This window comes from Ovis canadensis, chromosome 12 (genome assembly GCF_042477335.2).
Source record: "Ovis canadensis isolate MfBH-ARS-UI-01 breed Bighorn chromosome 12, ARS-UI_OviCan_v2, whole genome shotgun sequence".
Classification (NCBI taxonomy): Eukaryota; Metazoa; Chordata; class Mammalia; order Artiodactyla; family Bovidae; genus Ovis; species Ovis canadensis.
The window spans coordinates 35,781,100-35,803,261 of record NC_091256.1 but is presented as its reverse complement, the minus strand read 5'-3'; the positions used below and the strand labels follow the sequence as shown (position 1 = coordinate 35,803,261).

The window sequence follows — 22,162 nt, the reverse complement described above, 5'->3', positions numbered from 1 at the left end:
AAAGAGAATTCCCCAATTGCACAATGATTCTTGGCTTCCTTCCTACCAGCTGTGAGACTGATAACCATAAATAATTCCCACTGGAGCAGCAGTAAATCAAAGGCCTTCTTTTGGAACACACCCTCCCAACACTCCCTCCCCCCCCAGTACACGTGACATGCACAGCCAACTCTGCCCACTAGATGGGCAAGCCTTTTAGCAGGAGGACTTTCTTGTCTAGGGCCTCCACCTACATCCCTCCTCTTTTGCAGAGGATAGCATCCCACAATCCAAGACTTTTCTGGGTGCACCACAGTCCTTCCATTCCAATCCTGTTTGTTTCATAGCCTTCAGCTCTAAAGAGAGTACCCTCCACTCTGAGTGAGACACTGGTGTCCCAAGTCCCCCTCAGCCTTCGTGGACTGCAATCTGCAGCCCTTCCCCTTCACTCCAGGACTTTCCCACTAATCTGCCCCACCCCACCCCCCTAACCCTGGCTTTCTCAGCTTCCCTTGCTTGTTCCCTCTGCCTCACAACTCTCCTACTCACCATGGTGTCATCCCATCAGCTTCTACCCAGCTGCAGTCCTGCTCTGCCCCACCCATGCACCTGCACAGGAAGCAGAAAGGCATGGAAACAATGCGGGCTAGGGAGACTGAGAGGCCTAAATTGAGTCCTAACTCTGCCCCTTTAAAGCTAAGTCACCTTAGGCGCCTGTTATGTGTGTAGCATTAGGTGGGTACAAGAAGTGAATGAAGTGTTGCCCAGGAAAGTGAGGGCACAGCATTCAGCACAGAATATGTTCATTTCCTTTCCATTCTGACATAGTCCAAATCTCCATTTAGTCTCAAAGCATTCTCAAACATTGTCTTTTTAAAAATTATTTTTTATTGGATTATAGTAGCTTTACAATGTTGTATTAGTTTCTACTGTACAACAAAATGAATCAGCAATACATATACATATGTGCCCTCCCTTTTGGACTTCAGTGCATTAAGTAGAGTTCCCTGTGCTGTATGAATTATTCTCATTCAGTTCAGTTCAGTCACTTAGTCGTGTCTGACTCTTTGTGATCCCATTAACTACAGCATGCCAGGCCTCCCTGTCCATCATCCACTCCCAGAGTTCACCCAAACCCATGTCCATTGAGTCGGTGATGGCATCCAACCATCTCATCCTCCGTCGTCCCCTTCTCCTCCTTCCCTCAATCTTTCCCTGCATCAGCGTCTCTTCAAATGACTCTGCTCTTCGCATCAGGTGGCCCAAGTATTGGAGTTTCAGCTTCAACATCAGTCCTTCCAATGAACACCCAGGACTGATCTTTAGGATGGATTAGTTATCTATTTTACATATAGTTGCAATACTCTATATGTGTCAACACCAATCTGCCAATTTCTCTCACTCCCTCTTCCGCCTTGATATCTGTATGTTTGTTCTCTACGTCTGTGTCTCTATTTCTGCTTTGCAATATCTAGATTCTTAAATGTCCATCAACAGAGGAATGGATAAAGAAGATGTGGAAGATATACACAATGGAATGTTACTCACCCAAAAAGTGATGAAATTGGCTTATTTGTAAAGATGTGGGTAGATCTCTGTTCAGTTCAGTTGCTCAGTCATGCCTGACTCTTTGCAACCCCATGAATTGCAGCACACCAGGCCTCCCTGTCATCACCAGCTCCCACAGTTCACCCAAACCCATGTCCATCGAGTCAGTGATGCTACCCTGCCATCTCATCCTCTGTCGTCCCCTTCTCCTCCTGCCCCCACTCCCTCGCAGCATCAGAGTCTTTTCCAGTGAGTCAACTCTTCATATGAGGTGGCCAAAGTACTGGAGTTTTGGCTTTAGAATCAGTCCTTCCAAAGAAGACCCAGGACTGATCTCCTTTAGAATGGACTGGTTGGATCTCCTTGCAGTCCAAGGGACTCTCAAGAGTCTTCTCCAACACCACAGTTCAAAAGTATCAATTCTTCATTGCTCAGCTTTCTTCACAGCCCAACTTTTACATCCATACATGACCACTGGAAAAACCATACCCTTGACTAGACGGACCTTTGTTGGCAAAGTAATGTCTTTGCTTTTGGATATGCTGTCTAAGTTGGTCATAACTTTCCTTCCAAAGAGTAAGAGTCTTTTTTTATTTTATGGCTGCAATCACCATCTACAGTGATTTTTGAGCCCCCCATAATAAATTCTGACACTGTTTCCACTGTTTCCCATGGGTAGATCTAGGTGTCGGTAAAGCAAGAGAGTTCCAGAAAAACATCTATTTCTGCTTTATTGACTATGCCAAAGCCTTTGACTGTGTGGATCACAATAAACTGTGGAAAATTCTGAAAGAGATGGGAATACCAGACCACCTGACCTGCCTCTTGAGAAATCTGTATGCAGGTCAAAAAGCAACAGTTAGAACTGGACATGGAACAACAGACTGGTTCCAAATAGGAAAAGGAGTACGTCAAGACTGTATATTGTCACACTGCTTATTTAACTTATGTGCAGAGTACATCACGAGAAACGCTGGGCTGGGTGAAGCACAAGATGGAATTAAGATTGCCAGGAGAAATATCAATAACCTCAGATATGCAGATGATACCACCATTATGGCAGAAAGTGAAAAGGAACTAAAGAGTCTCCTGATGAAAGTGAAAGAGGAGAGTGAAAAAATTGGCTTAAAGCTCAACATTCAGAAAACAAAGATCATGGCATCTGGTCCCATCACTTCATGGCAAATAGATGGGGAGACAGTGGTTGACTTTGGTGGGGGGGGGCTCCAAAATCTCTGCAGATGGTGATTGCAGCCATGAAACTACAAGACGCTTACTCCTTGGAAGAAAAGTTATGACCAACCTAGATAGCATATTAAAAAGCAGAAACATTACTTTGCCAACAAAGGTCCATCTAGTCAAGGCTACGGTTTTTCCATTGGTCATGTATGGATGTGAGAGTTGGACTGTGAAGAAAGCTGAGTGCCGAAGAATTGATGCTTTTGAACTGTTGTGTTGGAGAAGACTCTTGAGAGTCCCTTGGACTGCAAGGAGATCCAACCAGTCCATTCTAAAGGAAATCAGTCCTGAATATTCATTGGAAGGACTGATGATGAAGCTGAAACTCCAAAACTTTGGCCACCTGATATGAAGAGCTGACTCCTATGGAAAGACTCTGATGCTGGGAAAGATTGAAGGTGGGAGGAGAAGGGGACGACAGAGAATGAGATGGCTGGATGGCATCACCAACTCAATGGACATGAGTTTGAGTAAACTCTGGGAGTTGGTGATGGACAGGGAGGCTGACGTGCTGCAGTCCATGGGGTCGCAAAGAGTCAAACACGACTGAGCAACTGAACTGAACTGAGTAAGTCTGAAGAATATCATACAGAGTGAAGTAAGTCAGAAAAAGAAAAACAAATATTGTATATTAACACATATATATGGAAGCAACATTGTCTTTTTACCTCTTTAGCTCCATTCATAAGCTTCTAACAACTTCCTGCTGTTATTTTATTCTCTAAACAGTTAGATTTGCGTCATATATGTAATTTATGTTTTCTTTGTCGAGTTTTATTTCTTTGTCATCCAGTTTTTATATGAACTCCATAGACATTTGTATTTACTTGTTCAGTATATAAAAATGGTTTATTTATTCAGTTTTTACTCCATGCAAAATACTGTGGGAGACAAAAGGTGACTAAAATATAAACTAACCCTGTCTTCAAGGAGCTGTTAGTTTGGAAGTATAGATCAACATGTACACAGTTGTTGGCGTTACCTACAAGGATCAGTCCCAGCTGAGTGTCCTAGGGATTCAGAAGAGGGTGATATTGTTTTTTCAGGTAATAAGAAAGAGACTTCAGAGACAAGGTAATAGAAGCATGGATAGAGAAGATTAAGTAGGCAGGCGTATCAGAACTATAGTTGGATTTTTTTTTAAGTCACTATCATAATTCAACATGAGATGTGTTCAGGGAATAATTAGGGGGCTTTTATGGGCAGAATATAGGATCTGCCTGTGAAAGCAGTGGGAAATGCATCTGGAAGGATGGTCTCAGGGCACGGTGCTGAGAGCTTTGAGTGCCAGCAGGAGGAGAATGAGTCATTTTCCGTAGTTGAGTAAAGGGATTATATAATGATATGATGAGATTTTTCTTTATGACAATCTGCCTTTAAAGGACAAGATTCGATCTGGGGGCTTCCCAGGTAGCTCAGTGATAAAGAATCCGTCTGCCAATGAAAGAAATGAGGATTCAGTCCCAGGGTCGGGAATCATTTCCTGGAAGAGGAAATGATAACCCACTCTAGTATTTTGCCTGGAAAATACCATGGACAGAGGAACCTGGCGGGCTACAGTACTGCTGCTGCTGCTAAGTCGCTTCAGTCGTGTCCGACTCTGTGCGACCCCATAGACAGAAGCCCACCAGGCTCCCTCGTCCCTGGGATTCCCCAGGCAAGAACACTGAGGTGGATTGCCATTTCCTTCTCCAATGCATGAAAGTGAAAAGTGAAAGTGAAGTCGCTCAGTCGTGTCTGACTCTTAGTGACCCCATGGACTACAGCCTTCCAGGCTCCTCTATCTATGGGATTTTCCAGGCAAGAGTAGTAGAGTGGGGTGCCATTGCCTTCTCCAGGGCTACAGTACATCGGGTCACAAAAGGGTCAGACATGACTGAGCAACTGAGTATATATAATATATAATTATATATATATATAATTCAATTCAATACTTATATATAATATATTATACACACACACACACACACACACACACACACATATATATATATATATATATGTATATATATATATATATATATATACAGACAGACAGGGTAGGAAAGGAAAGTCCCAAGAGAACTGGAAATTATTTGGAAGACTATGAAAACAGTGTAGGATTGAGGCAACTGGAACTGAACCAAGACACTAGCAGGAAAATGGAAAGGAGGTAAACGGATGGATAATTTCAAACATCAGTGAGAATGAACCAATGGCTGGCAACTGATTCATTTTGTAAAGTGTGTGTTTGCATCATCCATTCAAGGGCACCCATTAACTCCAGCAAAAGTCCCTTCTCTAGGCTGTTATTACTGATGAGGCCTCATCAAGTCATCCCCTTCTGTCTCCACAAATGTAATTACATGCAATGAAAATTGATGTAACATGGTTAGCCCACAGCGTATGGGTTATTCCACTGCCACTAGCATGACATCAGACTTCTCTGAATTTGATTATGATAGTTTGGAACTCCCCGCAGAGGAATCATGTTAAATGCCCTGTACCCTGACATTGTTCCTTTGAGCCAGCAGCCCAGAGCCTGATGTGTGCTATCAAAAGAAAGGGTTTGAGCTGATGGGCATGCTTTATTTCATTTCCACATTTCAGTTCATGCTGCTGAGTGTGTGTATGTGTGTGTATGTATGGGTGTACATACAATCTTCCCCAAAGAAAGCTCAGTTGCTTTTCCCAGATGCAGCATAGAGTCCGTATCCAGTCTGGGGCTCTCAGGCACTGGTTCCATGGTGACCTGCAGTAGAAAGCAGCCCCTTCTCACTGAGTTCCTTCCTTGAGGCGCAAGATCATTCGTGGGTTAATACTGGCAAGGAGGCATAGAAAATGGGGCAACAAAGAGAAAAAAGGCAGAGGATAGAGTTGAGAAAGTAGCATTGACATATATATGTTGCTGCTGCTGCCAAGTCACTGCAGTCGTGTCCGACTCTGTGTGACCCCATAGACAGCAGTGCACCAGGCTCCCCCGTCCCTGGGATTCTCCAGGCAAGAACACTGGAATGGGTTGCCATTTCCTTCTCCAATGCATGAAAGTAAAAAGTGAAAGTGAAGTCGCTCAGTCATGTCCAACTCTTCGAGACTCCATGGACTGCAGCCTACCAGGCTCCTCTGTCCATGGGATTTTCCAGGCAAGAGTACTGGAGTGGGGTGCCATTGACACTACCACGTGTGAAATAGATAGCTAGTGGGAAGCTTCTGTATAGCTCAGGGAGCCCAGCCTAGAGCTCTGTGATGATCTAGAGGGGTGAGATAGTAGGGGGAGCGAGGGAGGCTTGAGAGGGAGGGGATATATTTATGCATATGTATAATTATGACGGATTCACATTTGGATTCACATTGTTGTTCAAAGGCAGAAACCAACACAACACTGTAAAGCAATTTTTCTCCAATTAAGAAAAAAAAAGAAAGTTAAGGGGGGTTTGAGCAGGAAGGATGGAAGTGGGGGTGAGGAAGAGAAGAGATACAGCAGGGAAGGGAAAGGGCAGAAAATGCCTGCTTGACCAATAGGAGAACTGACCCTAACTTTGGAGCTGAGAGAACCTGCTGAGGGATAGAACAACTAAGACAAATGCAGGGGACCATTTTCTACCACCTCTGCTCACTTGATCTCATTCCTTGGTTTTTATTATTATTTCTCCTCCACGATTGCTCTGTTCCTTTCTTATTCCTCCCTCTTTTACCCTTGCCCTTCTCTGCTCTTCCTCTTTACCTAGATTTGGGGACATTGAGCCAATGAATGTGATCAGAGAGTACAGATATCAACACTCACACCTACCCCACACCAATACATTTTCCTACCCTATGGACTAGGTGTCCCTTAATTTAATGCAGTTTTGACACTAATTACCAGAGTTTGCACCCGATTCCACAGGTTACAAGGCTCAGCCCCACAATACTGGCCTCATTTCAGATGGCAGTCACAAGTTATGGGTCCCTAGGCTACTTACACTTCTGTCTGACTTGGCTGCAAGGTCATGATTTCCCATAACCCTCCACCTTGGGTCTGATAATTTCCTAGAATGACTCAAAAAACTCAGGGAAACATTTACATGTGTTTCCTGGTTTATTACAAGGGATATGATAAAGGATGGACTTCCCTGGTGGCTCAGTGGTAAAGAATCTGCCTGCAAAGCAGGAGATGTGGGTTCAATCCCTGGGTCAGGAAGATCCCCTGGAGAAAGAGATGGCAACCCACTCAGTATTCTTACCTGGAAAATCCGATGGACTGAGGAGCCTGGTGAGCTACAGTTCATGGGGTTGCAAAACAGTCAGACATGCTAAGTGATTGAACAGCAGCAGCAACATGACAAAGGATGAAGAGACACATAGGGTGAGGCCTGGGGGCCCAAGCACAGGAACTTCTGTTCCCACGGAGTTGGGGTACACCGCCTTCCCAACACACCGTTGTGTTCACCAACCCAGAAGCTCTCTAAACCCCATACTTTACAGGTTTTTATGGAGGCTTCATGAGGTATGTATGGTCTATTAATTAATTTCCCATTCCCTCTTCTCTCTAGAGGATGGGGTGGGGGTGGTAGGTAGAATGGAAAATTCCAAGCTTCTCATCATGACTTGGTCTTTCTAGCAATGAGTACCCATCCAGGATCCCACAAAGAGTTGCTTTATTGGAACAAATGGTGCTCCTATCACTCAGAAATTCCAAGGGGTTTAGGAGCTCTGTGTCAGATGTTGCTAACACCCCCATCACTCAGGAAATCACAAAGGTTTTCAGAGCTCTACGTTAGCAATGAGGGTCAAGAACCAAATATTAGGACAAAAGATGTAGTCACATGTTCACTCAGGAAATGACAAGGGTTTTAGAAGTTCTGTGTCAGGAACTAGGATGAAGACTAAATATACATATCTTATTACATCTCAGGAAAAGTCCAAGCAATGGAAATGGAAAGAGTACGTTAGAGTAGGAGTTGGCAACTTTTTTTCTGCAAAAGGCCAAGTAGTAAATATTTTAGACTTTGTGGACCATTTGATGTCCGTAATAATGATTCATCTCTGCCACTGTAGCTTGGAGGCAGCCAGAGACAACACATTAACAAATGGGCATGGCTGTGTCCCAATAAAACTTTATTAAGAAATGTAGCCTGCAGATTGTATTTGGCCCAGGGCCGTTGTTTGCTGACCCCTGAGTTAGAAGAAAGCTTCAGAAATAAAATTGTAAAAATTTACAGGTTCTGTCCTATGTATCAGAAAACGGCAGTGCAGTTCTTAGAATTCTTTTCTCAACTAGGATGAGAGATCATGCTGTTTTCTCACCTGCAACTTCCCACTACAGGGCTAAAGAAACACTCCCAAATGTCATTATCACAGGTCTTCGAAACAGTAAAAAAAAGTGGACTGAGAATTGACTTGTAAAGAATCGAGCCGAGCCGTTAACAAAACAATGGAAACAGCTACATGGTCTGTCTGCAGAAAAGACTAAACTCAAATGAAAAAGTCTGGGTTTAAGGAGTAGAAAGTTAAAGCAGCCACTTAGTGACTGGGCTTCTTCAAAGCATTTGGAATGAAATGTCCACTGAATCATGGTTTCTGAAAACTGCATCTCAGACTGACTCTCCTAAATTCTCACACATTTCACAGGAAGGTGTCTTGTGCGTACCTCCTTGCTAACTAGTCCCCGTTTTTCACTGCATCACCTACCCCATCCCTTTGCTAACCCCAGTCCTGGTCCTGGGATAGTTCAGTGTTTCTGGCATTTTCAGCACTGAGTGAGGCCAGCCTCACCATTGATGGGAGAAAACTTCTGAGACTTACTGCTGTCCTGAGTGTGACGTCTTGGAGAAACAAATAGGTGGTGGCTAACGGCACAGGCTCCTGACTCAGAAAGGCCCTGGTTTGGATCAGATGTGTATACATTTAGGGACGTTCCTTAACCCCTCTGATCTTTAGGTGCTTCACCTGTAAATTGAGAATTTATAAAGTACCTTCTTCCCGTGATGTAAATATAAAGATTAAATGAGGTGATATCTGAAGAGAACTTAACACAGCATACATTAAATGCTCAATAAATATGAGTAAAATACATTGGGCTTCCCTGGTGGCTCAGTGGTAAAGAATCTGCCTGCCAATGTAGGAGTCATGGGTTCAATCCCTGATCCAGGAAGATCCCCTGGATAAGGAAATGGAAGCCCACTCCAGTATTCTTGCCTGGGAAATTCCATGGACAGAGGAGCCAGGCAAGCTACAGTCCATGAGGTCAACTGAACAACAGCAACAAAATCTGAACTACTTTCTACTACTTTGGGACATGCCTGAGTCAGGAAAGTAAATGAGATTTTCCCACTTCAGAGATTATGAATGATTCAAAAGAGACATTGCTTAACTCATTGGGTGAAATAGCAATGCCAGGAAAACACCTAACAATATCCATCTGTGGCCAGGTGCTTTCCATGCCTTTCCTCATTTAATACTCATCAAAATCCTAGGGAAAAGACCTTTTTATCTCCATTTCTATTTATGGGAAACCAAGGCTGAGATATGTTGCGGGGCATGCTGCAGTGACATAACTCATCACCACTACCTTGGACCAAAACCCAGGTGTTCACAGAATAAGTTTATTTTTTTTCCCTACCTCATTGAGCAACTGTAATTACTTATGTATCAAAGAATGCTCAAACTACTGCACAATTGCATTCATCTCACACGCTAGTAAAGCAATGCTCAAAATTCTCCAAGACAGGCTTCAGCAATATGTGAACCATGAACTTCCAGATGTTCAAGCTGGTTTTAGAAAAGGCAGAGGAACCAGAGATCAAAGTGCCAACATCGGCTGGATCATGGAAAAAGCAAGAGTGTTCCAGAAAAACATCTATTTCTGCTTTATTGACTATGCCAAAGACTTTGACTGTGTGCATCACAATCAACTGTGGGAAATTCTGAGAGAGATGGGAATACCAGACCACCTGACCTGCCTCTTGTGAAACCTATATGCAGGTCAGGAAGCAACAGTTAGAACTGGGCATGCAACAACAGACTGGTTCCAAATAGGAAAAGGAGTATGTCAAGGCTGTATATTGTCACCCTGCTTATTTAACTTCTATGCAGAGTACATCATGAGAAACGCTGGACTGGAAGAAACACAAGCTGGAATCAAGATTGCCGGGAGAAATATCAATAACCTCAGATATGCAGATGACATCACCCTTATGGCAGAAAGTGAAGAGGAGCTAAAGAGCCTCTTGATGAAAGTGAAAGAGGAGAGTGAAAAAGTTGGCTTAAAGCTCAACATTCAGAAAATGAAGATCATGGCATCTAGTCCTATCACCCCATGGGAAATAGATGGGGAAACAGTGGAAAGTGTTAGACTTTATTTTGGGGGGCTCCAAAATCACTGCAGATGGTGACTGCAGCCATGAAATTAAAAGACGCTTACTCCTTGGAAGAAAAGTTATGACCAACCTAGATAGCATATTCCAAAGCAGAGACATTACTTTGCCGACTAAGGTCCGTCTAGTCAAGGCTATGGTTTTTCCAGTAGTCATGTATGGATGTGAGAGTTGGACTGTGAAGAAAGCTGAGTGCCGAAGAATTGATGCTTTTGACCTGTGGTGTTGGAGAAGACTCTTGAGAGTCCCTTGGACTGCAAGGAGATCCAACCAGTCCATTCTAAAGGAGATCAGTCCTGGGTGTTCTTTGGAAGGAATGATGCTAAAGCTGAAACTCCAGTACTTTGGCCACATCATGAGAAGAGTTGACTCACTGGAAAAGACTCTGATGCTGGGAGGGATTGGGGGCAGGAGGAGAAGGGGACGACAGAGGATGAGATGGCTGGATGGCATCACTGACTCGATGCACGTGAATTTGAGTGAACTCCGGGGGCTGGTGATGGACAGGGAGGCCTGGCGTGCTGCGATTCATGGGGTCGCAAAGAGTGGGATGCGACTGAGCGACTGAACTGAACTGAACTGATGGCTTGTGTGTGCTCAGTCGTGTCCGATCCTTTGTCCATAGAATTTCCCAGGAAAGAACACTAGAGTGGGTTGCCATTTCCTTCTCCACGGGATCTTCCCAACACAGGGATCAAACCCATGTCTCCTGCACCGGCAGGTGGATTCATTACCACTAGCGCCGTATGGGAAGCCCATGGCTATGGCTTAGTACCACAGCTTCCTATTGATTTTAAGCCCTCCCTATACACTATAGAGTTTTAGATCTTGTAAACATCTCATAATATCCAACACAGTGTCTTGTAAATGGTAGGGATTCTTATATTTTTTGAGTAAATGAGTCTATTTCCTACCCATTCCTTCTTAGACACAAGATCCCTTCCCAGCTGTGGGTCCCCTAAGAGGACAATGATAAGCTGAGGCGTGGAATTCCAGCTTCTGTGAGTCTAGAGGGAGGGTGTGGGGGACCCTGCATGACTGGAACCCCGGGTCGTGAAGGTTGGAACCCAGGTCTGGACCTCTGTCTCTGTGTCTCCCCATGTTGAAGGAACAGTGTCCAACTACCCATCATCCTTTGCTCTCCCACCACTCTATTTATTGGGAGAAAGGCTTTCTGGAGTTGCCAGAAATCCTTTTGCTCTAATTTCCTGCCTGACATGAAGTGGGTGAATGGTTATCATTGAGGAAAAATAGAATTTGTAGCAAGGAGTGTCTGATGCACAGTTCTCCTGAGAGTCCCTGGTCAAATTTCTTGACTAGGTCATCAGACAGCATTTGGATGGTCTCTGAACTTTTTTGCACGTTTACCCAGACCTCTGAACTCTTAGCTCTTCTCTCACTGCAACTTACCACAGGAAAGAAATAGATGAGAGTAGACAGAAGACAGAATTTAAGACAGAATTTATTTTAAAGAATAAATTGGAATTAAATGGTAATGATTTCCCTAAGGAAAGGCTTCTTTTGTAAAACAAACTGTCTTTGGTTGGATGACAAGAAAATCATGCCTTCATTTAACCCACTCTCCCCTCCTCATCCTTCGACTGGTCCCATAGGTTTACCTATAGCCCCCAAATGGCTGGGACAGAACTAGAAGGCCCAAAGATGAATGGACTTTAAAAGATTCCCCTTGTAGCTTACCTGAGGCTGTGGTGATGGCCCCTTCACAGTGAAGGAGATACACTGGGTATTTCCAGAGACTTTAAAGGCAGTGCCTTAAACCCTGAGTTTGTAACTAGGGCTTCTTTTACTTAGCATCTAAAACTGCAGGGTGCTCTGGGGTTTGCCCTGTATACAGGTGAGTCCGCACAGGTGGGGTAGGCAGAAAGCAACCTAGAGGTGCCATAGGGGTGGTAAAGTGTCAAGTTCCTGACAGGGCCCACTGTGAGCTGGTTAAGAGTCAACAGTCAGTGTTGGAGTTCAAAGCTTCACTTCTGCATCAACACAGACCACTGGGAAAGCTCTCAGGAGAGCCACCATTTTAACAAGGGGAAGGTCAGGTTTGGGGGTTTGTTTTGTTTTTTTAAAGCAATGTTGAGGCTTGGGTTGGGTTGGAGGACAGCAACTGGAGAGGGTACTGGATGGAGTCAAGGGCAAAAGTAGGCAATTCATCTAGGTCTGGGGGAGGTTTTAATTTTCTCAACGTGTAAACAGTGCACAGAAAGCCCATTTCACCACCGTTTGCACTTTGCTGTTTGTTTGTTGGTTTGTCAACTTTTGTGGGCACTTGTGTGGACTGGGTTCTGATTTCTAGACCTTGTATAGGGAAAAAAACAGGGCTTCCCAGATGGCTCATTGGTAAAGAATATGTTTGCCAATACAGGAGACATGGGTTCGATCCCTGGGTCAGAAAGATCCCCTGGAGAAGGAAATGGCTTGCCTGGAAAATCCCATGAACAGAAGAGCCTGGTGGACTACAGTCCATGGGGTCACAGAGTCGGACACAACAGAGTGATACACAAGCGCGCTGTCCTCTCTGTATGAACACAGAGCCTTATACCTAAGTCTCAACCAACCCCCACTCCTGTGACCTACAGGAAGCCCCCACTGACCCTGACTGTGCTAATAAAGCGGGTGCTTGTGCTGGAAGTAATTAAGTGTGATTGTCAGATCTCCAAGGGCTGAAACGCTATCTCTTGCCAGGGCAAGAGTAATAGCATAGCTCCTTTGTTGGGGACATAATGCAAGAAATGGGAGAGAAGAAAGCCCATTGTCAGCAGCACAGATCACTTGGCTGTACCTGGGATTTCATATAAGTGTATTTTGATGGCTCATTATGTTGGGAAGAATGTTTCCTTATCTTTAAGACTATTCAGCAGAACAGAGGAAATAATGCCAGTGTGACATTTATTTATCTTGATGTGGGGCCTTAATAGTCACAATGGGAGCTCTGTGTGGACCAGAGTGTCATGCGCACACCAGTTTCTTTAGCAGTTCTCTGCTTTTACCTGGGCAACTTATGTAGGTGGATCTGGAACTGGTCGAAATGGTCATCTTACAGAAAGGCACACCTGAGGACTATCATCCAAGACTGATCCTTTTCAAAGGACTGAGGTTCTGAAAATAACATTTCAATCCCCTAATAAGAGATTTTTCCCACTTCCCATTTGAGATGGGATGGCAGGTAATGGGAAAGTAATTTCCACTGTAAAAGAAGTCTGGGAAACCCTAGGTGGAAGCAAGAAGCTGAGAATGCTTTACTCTACGCCAGCTCAGAATTTTGACACGCTGATGAGCACTGTAATTCTGCAAGAAGGCAAGAGAATGCATTAGAGAGCCTTTCCCAAACTAGGCTTTTCTTAAGGATGAAGCCGTTTGCAGGATTAGTGTTCCATGGGATGGAACTTTAAGATGTGATGTTTATAGAATAACATTTCCCTCTTCCGTTTGGCATTGGGCCGTGGGTCCTTTCCTAAAGGTTGGACTTTTTTTTTGGCCACTTTTCTCTAAAAAATAGACTTTTAAGAATTTCTCTGGTGGTCCAGTGGTTAAGAATCCACCTTGCAAGGCAGGTTTGATACCTGATCAGGGAACTAAGATCCCACATGCAGTGGAGCAGCTAAGCCCATGCGTCACTATGAAGACTCATGTTGAATGAAAGTTCCCCCCAGTGCAATGAAGATTCTGTGAGCCACAACTAGACCTGACACAGCCAAATAAACAAATATTTAAAAGAATAGATTTTAGAACTATTCAGGCTTGATCAGATCAGTTATATTCCTAGGTCTTCAAAATAGTCTCAGTAACCATCCTGGTTAATGGCTGGAGATCAAAGGTGATTTGTATTGACCACAGGTCTCACATGTCTCTTTCTATCATCCCCTCAGGCTCTCAGAGGACAAACCTGGCTTCATGGAGTACATGTCAGCATATCTGGACACTGGGATTTCGGTGATTCCCATCATCACCACTCTCAGGAGATGCTCTTTATTACACTGTGATGCTTTGATTTAGGAAGGTGACACGTTTGAGGAAAATGGTTTCCCCAGGAAACAGCTGGCCCCATTCTTTTTATTCTTTTCCAATTTTTTTTCTCTTAAATATTTCTACCTCTGCTGACCACTTTAATCCAAATAGCTTCTCTCATTTCTACTTGAAGATTTGGCTTGCAGCATACCAGTTGTAAAGTCTGAATGGGTTTTGCACCTCAACCCTTATCATCATGGTTGAGGGCTGGCAAAGTCTACATATGGTTTCATTTGGATGATCCATGTATATTTGGCTTTTAGAATACCTGGCCAATACTACCTACAGGGAGAGCGGGGAGCATGAGGGATGATTAGGGTGCAGTGGCTCTGCCCTGGGTCTATGTTCTGGCGCTGTCAGTGATGTGGCTGCACTCCTGGGTCATGATCACTGCCAGCCCCTCACAATCACAAGGAAGCCTTTATTCAGCTCAGATTACCACTATCTAGGGAAAGCCAGCCCAACCTTCCGTAGTCACTTTGAATAATGACGGTCAAGCTCATCACTTTCTAGGCCTTTCTATGTGACCCAGACAGGATTTCACAGACAGTCCTGTCCAGTTTCGAGTTTTTGGTGCTGAATCAAACCACTTCCCTCTCACACTCTTCCCTCTGCCTCTCCTCCATCAAATCTGTGTCACCAGTTTCTCAAATTCCATCTTAAAAAAAAAAAAAATTCACAGTGGGTTCTGTTTTCTTGGTTGGACCCTGGCTAATACAGGAACCCAGAAAGTAAGCTAGTTAGACTCAATATCTACCCGATGCTCTTCACCTTTCTCTAAGAAGAGCTTTGCACAGAAGACGCAGGCAGCCCACCATCAGTACAATAAAGGCAGCCACTTGGAAATAGAAAGGCCTGGCATCTATCTACTGTGAGTCCATTCCTTCTATAGATGGAGTAATTCATCATCCATCCATCCATCCATCCATCATATTTTAGAGAACGCTTCTGCCTGCAGAAAACATTGCTAGGGATCCAATTAGGGTGAAGAAGGATGTGGGCTATGAAAAGCACAGAAGCATCCTTTGAGCTTAACGTAAAAATTCTCCACACCAGCTATGTTGAGATATGAGGTCTGCAGAAGCAGAGTGTGGCGATCACGAGCTGGACCTCTCTGCCCCAATGCCCCCAGGCAATTGACTATAAGGCATCAATAGCTCTGTTTGGAGGTTTGGTGGGTTGTTAAAAACATGCACTCCAGCACAAGATGAGGCAAAATAGCATTCTGTATTTTGTCTGCTGTCAAAATGTTTCCACTCTGTTATCAACTCAGACATAACCTCTTAAGTCCATCAGCCTTGACCTCTCAGGGCCTCAGCATAGAATGGGTGGGTGACAAGTCAACTGTAGTGCACAACAAGAAGATTTTCACAAATCCCTGTTTCTGAAAATGAAATAATGGGGGTGGGGAATGCATGCTGGCTTCCCTGGAAGTTCAGATGGAAAAGAATTTGCCTGCAATGCAGGAGACTTGGGTTCTATCCCTGGGTCAGGAAGATCCCTTGGAGAAAGGAATAGCTACCCACTCCAGTATTCTTGCCTGGAGAATTCTATGGACAGAGGAGCCTAGTAGGTTACAGTCTATGGGGTCGCAAAGAGTCAGACATGACTGAGTGACTAACACTTGCCCACAGAACAAGAATCCTCTTCATTGATGACCTCATAGTTGCCCCCACAATGAAGACAGTGCCATGCCAGGAGCTCCACACACGTGGTCTGATTACGTCCTCACAACTACAAGATAAGCATTTGTTAATTCTGATTTTACAGATGAAGAGTCTAAACCCAAGTATATTTCTATAATCTGATCCAGAACATGAAACTCCAAAGTGGTGGAGCTGGGAGCCATGCCCATGCCCACTTTCTAGCTCAGAGACTTCCCGTGGCTCTTCCCCAGGCTACTTTTCAGTAACGTTTGAATTTTCATGTGCATATCCAGGGTTTCTAGGTCACGTCCCCACAGTGGGGCTGGAAGGCAAGCTAAGTGACTTTCATGGTGTCAGAGCCAAAAAGGATGAGGGAAGGGAAAATCAGTGCTGGAAAACAAATCCATTAGCAACAGGATGGGGACATGGGGCCCTCAGTAGCTTTGGAGCACCTGACTCAGCTCTTTCTTTTTTATGGGGACAATTGTGAGTTCAGGTCATGTGTAGGGGAGCAGTGGGAGATAGCAAAGGCCTATGTCCCATCTCAAAACTTTTCTGGAAGAGGGCTTCACATTACCAAGGAGCTGATGCTGCTGGAAAGCCAGTGTGATGGTGGAGGACATGGACTTGCCACACACCAGCCATGTAAAGTTAAGAGAGCTGCTTAAATTCTCTGAGCCTTAGTGCCATGTCTGTAAACAAGGCTACCAGAAATTCTTCCATTATAGATTTGTTGTGAGCATTAAAGGAGGGAATATTTGTAAAACAGTTAGTTCCTTCACAGTGATGCTATTTAAGGGTTGCTGCTATTTTTATCATTATTTTTTCTTATGTTCTCAGGTGGCCAGAGAGCACAAATGCCCTCCGTTGTGGATACAATGGAGCTCCTTCAAAAATGCCAGTGACTCAACAGTGATTGATATGGCCAAGGCATGCTTGACCCTTGGACCCTGCTGCAGATTTCAAGTAATAACAACCCTGAGAAAGAAAGTATCCCCCAAACTCTTATCTGGTGACCAGGATAGTCTTTAGGCCCAACACCACTTTGGGGGCCTGGATGTGCTTAGAGGAACTTCTGACTTTGAACTCTAAAGCGATGGCCATATATTCTTCTTGAGGTCTTACGGTGCAGGTGAGCTTGACACGCACCTCACGGTTCTCCTGCAAATCCAGTGGAGATAGGTAAACTGGCTCTGGAAAAGAGGTTAGAGACAGGGGTGAGGGCAGGCATGCCACACACACACAGACACGCACGTGCATGCCCGCACCCCTCCTGTCTCTCTGCGGCTCACTCATGTCTGCTGAAGACGGTCACCTTCATCCTTTTCGGTGACTTGCCCTCTTTGTACAACATGCATCTGAATCCAGATCTTTCACTGCTTTGACTCACCTCTCACTCCGCATTTCTTTAACTAGAGATGAGAATCAGCTCGAGACAGCATTTTGGCAGAGGGAAGAAAAGGAACCTGAGTTAGAAAATGTCTTGAGACAAAATCTATTTCTCTGCATCTTTAGGGGCTTTGGAGCTTCGATTTCAGGTTGACACTCTCAACTGTATCTATGAGAACACCAGCGAGGAAACAGGATGATCCTGCATTGCTGAAGCCCTTTCACAAGACAGCTGAGGAGACCATTTATCATATTTATCTGTTGCGATGTGGCAGCTGATGGCGGGGCCTGTGTTGGGCTCACTCTCTGCTCCAGTCAGTACTTGGCTCTGGTTTAGAGGCCTCTGCCTCACTGACCTATACCCCCAGCTCCTCCTCTGTCCCGGGGGCTCCAGCTGGTGTCAGGTGACCACCCCTCTGAGACTCAGCAACCATGATGATGGATGACGAGCAGTCTGCAGCTGGGCAGCGGTTAGATGACATCACCCAGTTTCATCCACTGTTTCCCCAAAAGGAAGTGGGTCAAGAGTATCGCAGCAGAAAGGTCATGGGTGGCTCAGTCCTAGGCTGAGGCCCTTGAAGTGGAAAGGATGACTTATGGGCAGGACTGAGACCCCATCACAGGCCACAGCCAAGAGTCTGAGCCCTCCTATAAACCAAGGCCAGCAGGAGCTCCCATGCCAGCCTCTGTTGCCTCATCTGTAAAATGGACACAGGAACATCTGGAAACAGCATTAGTCTTTCTACCTGCAGAGTGAGTCTGCAAAGAGGCTAAAGTTTAGAACAAATTCAGGCTATCGGATTGCATGAGTCTTGGAAATTCCACCCTCATGAGTATCATCTTTGGCTTCGGCAGTGGGGAGCCTGCCTGGTTATAGTCTTTTTCAGAACTCACACAAAAAGCCTGGCTCATTTACTCACAGCAAGACAAAGTGACAGAGATGGGTAGAGTTTGCAATGAATTGATCACCAGCATGTGGCAGGGAGGGGGAGAGGGGTGGGGTGTGGATCTTTCAGGAAGTGATGGGGGTTCAGTGGGTGGGTGGGGCACCTCTTCAGGGAAACTAGAGGAGCTGGTGTATTTGTTTTTGACTGCTGAGTAGCAAGTAACCCCCAGACTTAGGTTTAAAACAAAATTATCACCTATTTTCTTTCATGGTTCCTGTTGATCAGGAGATTCAAGAGCAGCTTGGCTGGTAGTTCTGGCTAAAGGTCTGTCATAAGGGCAAGGTCATTACCAAAGCTGTCATTTAAAGGCTTGTCCAGACCTCTGGGCCCTGCTTCCAAGATGCTCCACTCGCTGCCCACAAACTGGTGCTGGCTCTTAGTGGAAAGCTCTGGTTTCCTTCCATGTGGCCCCTTGCAAGGGGTGCTCTTGAGTGCGTTCTGGGCAAAGCAGTGAGCTTCCCAGCTTAGTGCTAGATCTAAGAATAAAAGGCAAGAGTCTCAGAAGTCACACCCACTCTTACTTCAGCTTCAGTCTGTGGTCATTCCTGACTCACTGGGGGAAAACTCATGAGGGTGTGAAGGGCAGGGAGGGAGGGGGCATCCATGGGGACCATCTTGGAAGCTGGCTACCCCAGCTGGGGGAAGTGCTATTTGGAAAGCCAACTAAATTGGACTTGAAAACAAGTGTGGAGGGGGAAGGACAGAGAGGAGCAGACAGATATCAGAACAGGAACTTGGGAACCAGAGCCCAAGCCTCAGGCCACCCTGTTCAGACTGGAAAGCCAACTATGAATCCATGCAGAGCAGACACATTTCCGTAGGGAGGCTGAAAACGAGGGGCTGACTCAGGTCGCAGCACGGGCTGGACCCAGGTTAGGCTGCCTGTGAGGGGATTTGTGAACCAGACAGAGTCCTTTGTTCCTCTCTGGACCTGGCTTGTCTAGCAGGACTGGAGGCAGAGCCCCCTGGGTGAGGTGGAAACTGCCCAAGAGCCTCCCTCCTCAAGGCAGGATGGGTCTTGGGAGCAGAATGGATAACTGTGCAGGGAGAATGGTGAATGCAGAGGCTGGGAGGTGGCAGAGATGCTGGTGCTATCTGTCCAGTGGTTGGGCACTGAGCTACACCTTGTGTCCCGAGGATGGACAGGATTTCCTGTGACTGGCTTTGGTTTTCAACGGTGTGAACAGATGCTGTGAAAGAGAGAGAGCTCAGAAGGTTTGAAAGCAAACGTGGACCCAGCAACCCAATGGACCTTTTTATGTGCCTCTCCACCTCAGCACATGCAGTTAGTCACAAAATAGTCCCCCTTACATTTCTACTCATGCAGATGACACCACCCTAATGGCAGAAAGCCAAGAGGAACTGAAGATCCTCTTGATTAAGTTGAAAGAGGAGAGTGAAAAAGCTGGCTGAAAACTCAACATCACATCACTTCATGGCAAATATATGGGGAAACAATGGAAACAGTGACAGACTTTATTTTCTTGGGCTCCCAAAACACTGCAGATGGTGACTGAAACCATGAAATTAGAAGATGCTGCTCCTTGGAAGAAAAGCTATGACCAACTTAGCATATTAAAAAGCAGAGACATTACTTTACTGACAAAGGTCTGTCTAGTCGAAGCTATGGTTTTTCCAGTAGTTGTATATGGATGTGGGAGTTGGATCACAAAGAAGGCTGAGTGCCAAAGAGTTGATGCCTTTGAACCATGGTGTTGGAGAAAACTCTTGAGAGTCCCTTGGACTGCAAGAAGATCAAACCAGTCAATCCTAAAGTAAATCAATCATGAATATTTATTGGAAGGACTGAAGTTTTAGTTGAAAGTCCCATACTTTGGCCACCTGATGTGAAAAGCTGACTCATTGGAAAAGACCCTGATGTTGTGAAAGATTGAGGGCAGGAGGAGAAGGGGATGACAGAGGATGACATGGTTGGATGGCATCACCCATTCAATGGACGTGAGTTTGAGCAAGCTCTGAGAGTTGGTGATGGACAGGGAGGCCTGGTGTGCTATAGTCCATGGGGTTGCAGACAGTCAGTCATGACTTAACAAAGGAACAGCAATAGCATTTCTATCCAAATCTCAACTTTGCAAAATCCTTTCAACATTACCTCGTTTGGTTCTACGTTGTTGTTGTTCAGTTAGTCAGTCATGTCTGAATCTTTGCCATCCCTTGGGCTGAAGCATGCCAGGCTTCCCTGTCCTTCACCATCTCTCAGAGTTTGCTCAAACTCATGTCCATTGAGTCGGTGATGCCATTCAACCATCTCATCCTCTGATACCCCCTTCTCCTCTTCCCCTCAATCTTTCCCAGCATCAGGGTCTTTTCTAGTGAGTCAGCTCTACACATTGGGTGAACACAGTACTGGAGCTTCAGCTTCAGCATAAGTACTTCCAGTGAATACTCAAGGTACTCAAAGCACAAGTCAAAGCTCAAGGGGAGTTGCCATTACTGACATCATGAAAGATATGAGAAAACAGAGTCAACCAGAGGCAAGAAGCTGTGACCAAACTCACCTGGGTGAGGTTAATGCTCTGACCTTAGTGCACCCCTGAACATGGCATCAGCAGAGCAACCCCACAGATGAAATGCTGTACACCACAGATTCCTGGGTAAAAGGATGAATCTGGAACCCCCAAACAATGAGCAATGACCCCAACACTTGCAACAAGCCATGGGACTCCCAACCCTGCTGGTACACATTTTTACAATTTTTTTTTAAAGATGTACATCTGCATCCTTCTCTTGGTATGAATCCTAGACACAAGCTCACTCCGCTCCTGGTTTTGAGCATGACAAATCTCTAGTAGGTTTCCTTTAAGTTTCCTAAATTGATGATTCCCATACTATCAAATTACTTGCCTACCATCTGCACTTGACCTTTCCAGCAGTCACAAAAGCAGAGTGGGAAATTCACTGGGCCTTAGGTGTCTTGAGGCTTCCCTCAGCGGTAAAGAATTTACCTGAGATGCAGGAGATTCAGTTTCAATCCCTGGGTCAGGAAGATCCGCTGGAGGAGGAAATGGCAACCCACTGCATTATTCTTGCCTGGAAAATCCCATGGACAGAGAGTCTTTCAGGGTACAGTCCAAAGGATTGCAAACAGTCAGACATGACTGAGCAAATGAGCACTCAGGCATGCTAGGTGTCTTATGAGCCAAGGTCCTTTCCAGCCTTAGATGATGAATGAACCAGGTCATCAGCGCAGCAGGTACTCTGGTTAGTGTTCAGTGAAGGCAGACATGTTTGTAGGAGTACATTCATTTCAAGGGGACCTTGCCAAGCAAGCACTATCTGCCTTCTTTGTGAAAGTAAGGTTTGTTAGTAAACAGAAGAGGTGAGTGCTGTCAGGTTGGACTGCCCTCCCCCAACTCCTGCATGGGGGATGGAGAGTGGTAATTCTCTGGTGCTTCCTCTCCATGCGGTAATCTTAGGCTCCCTGGCTTCCTGGCTGTAGGGGAAATCATGTACTGGGGTGATGGGAAACATCTCAGTTCAGTTCAGTCACTCAGATGCCATCCAACCATCTCATCCTCTGTCATCCCCTTCTCCTCCCACCTTCAATCTTTCCCAGCATCAGGGTCTTTTCCAATGAGTCAGCTCTTCACATCAGATGGCCAAAGTATTGGAGTTTCAGCTTCCTAGCCTTCTTGGAATGCCTGCTCCATCCAGATGTCAAGCTTGTGTCTCTTGCAGAACACATCTGTGGGGCAGGCTCTCTTAGCAACATGAACAGATGAAGAGACACAGTCTCCTGGAGGCAAAATCACTTCCCCAGGATCCCACCACTTACCAGTTTCTAGAGCTGGGGTTTGAATGTAAGCGTCATGGTTCCTATTGTTCATAATTTCTCTGACCGCGTTATCACCCTGGGAAGGAGATATGAAGTCTTCCAATGAAACAGTTTTCCCCTTGTAGAAATTAATACAACAATGTAGCAATAAAATGTTCTAGAAAGATGATTTTGTCCCGCCAAGTTGCCCTGATACGCAGGGCTAGGAGAGGGGTGGGTTTCCTAGAGGTGGTGGCCAGGCAGCAAGAAGGGACCATGTTT

General features: G+C 45.3%; 1 long non-coding RNA gene across 1 annotated transcript in view; it reads right to left on the bottom strand.

Moving 5' to 3' along the window:
• LOC138415871 (uncharacterized) overlaps positions 1 to 21,174 on the bottom strand; it is a 34,617-nt gene extending 13,443 nt beyond the window's left edge. Inside the window, exon 1 of the long non-coding RNA XR_011247431.1 lies at positions 21,072 to 21,174. This is a non-coding gene — a long non-coding RNA (uncharacterized lncRNA). The remainder of the gene's footprint in view (positions 1 to 21,071) is intronic.
• Between the last annotated feature and the right edge of the window lie 988 nt (positions 21,175 to 22,162).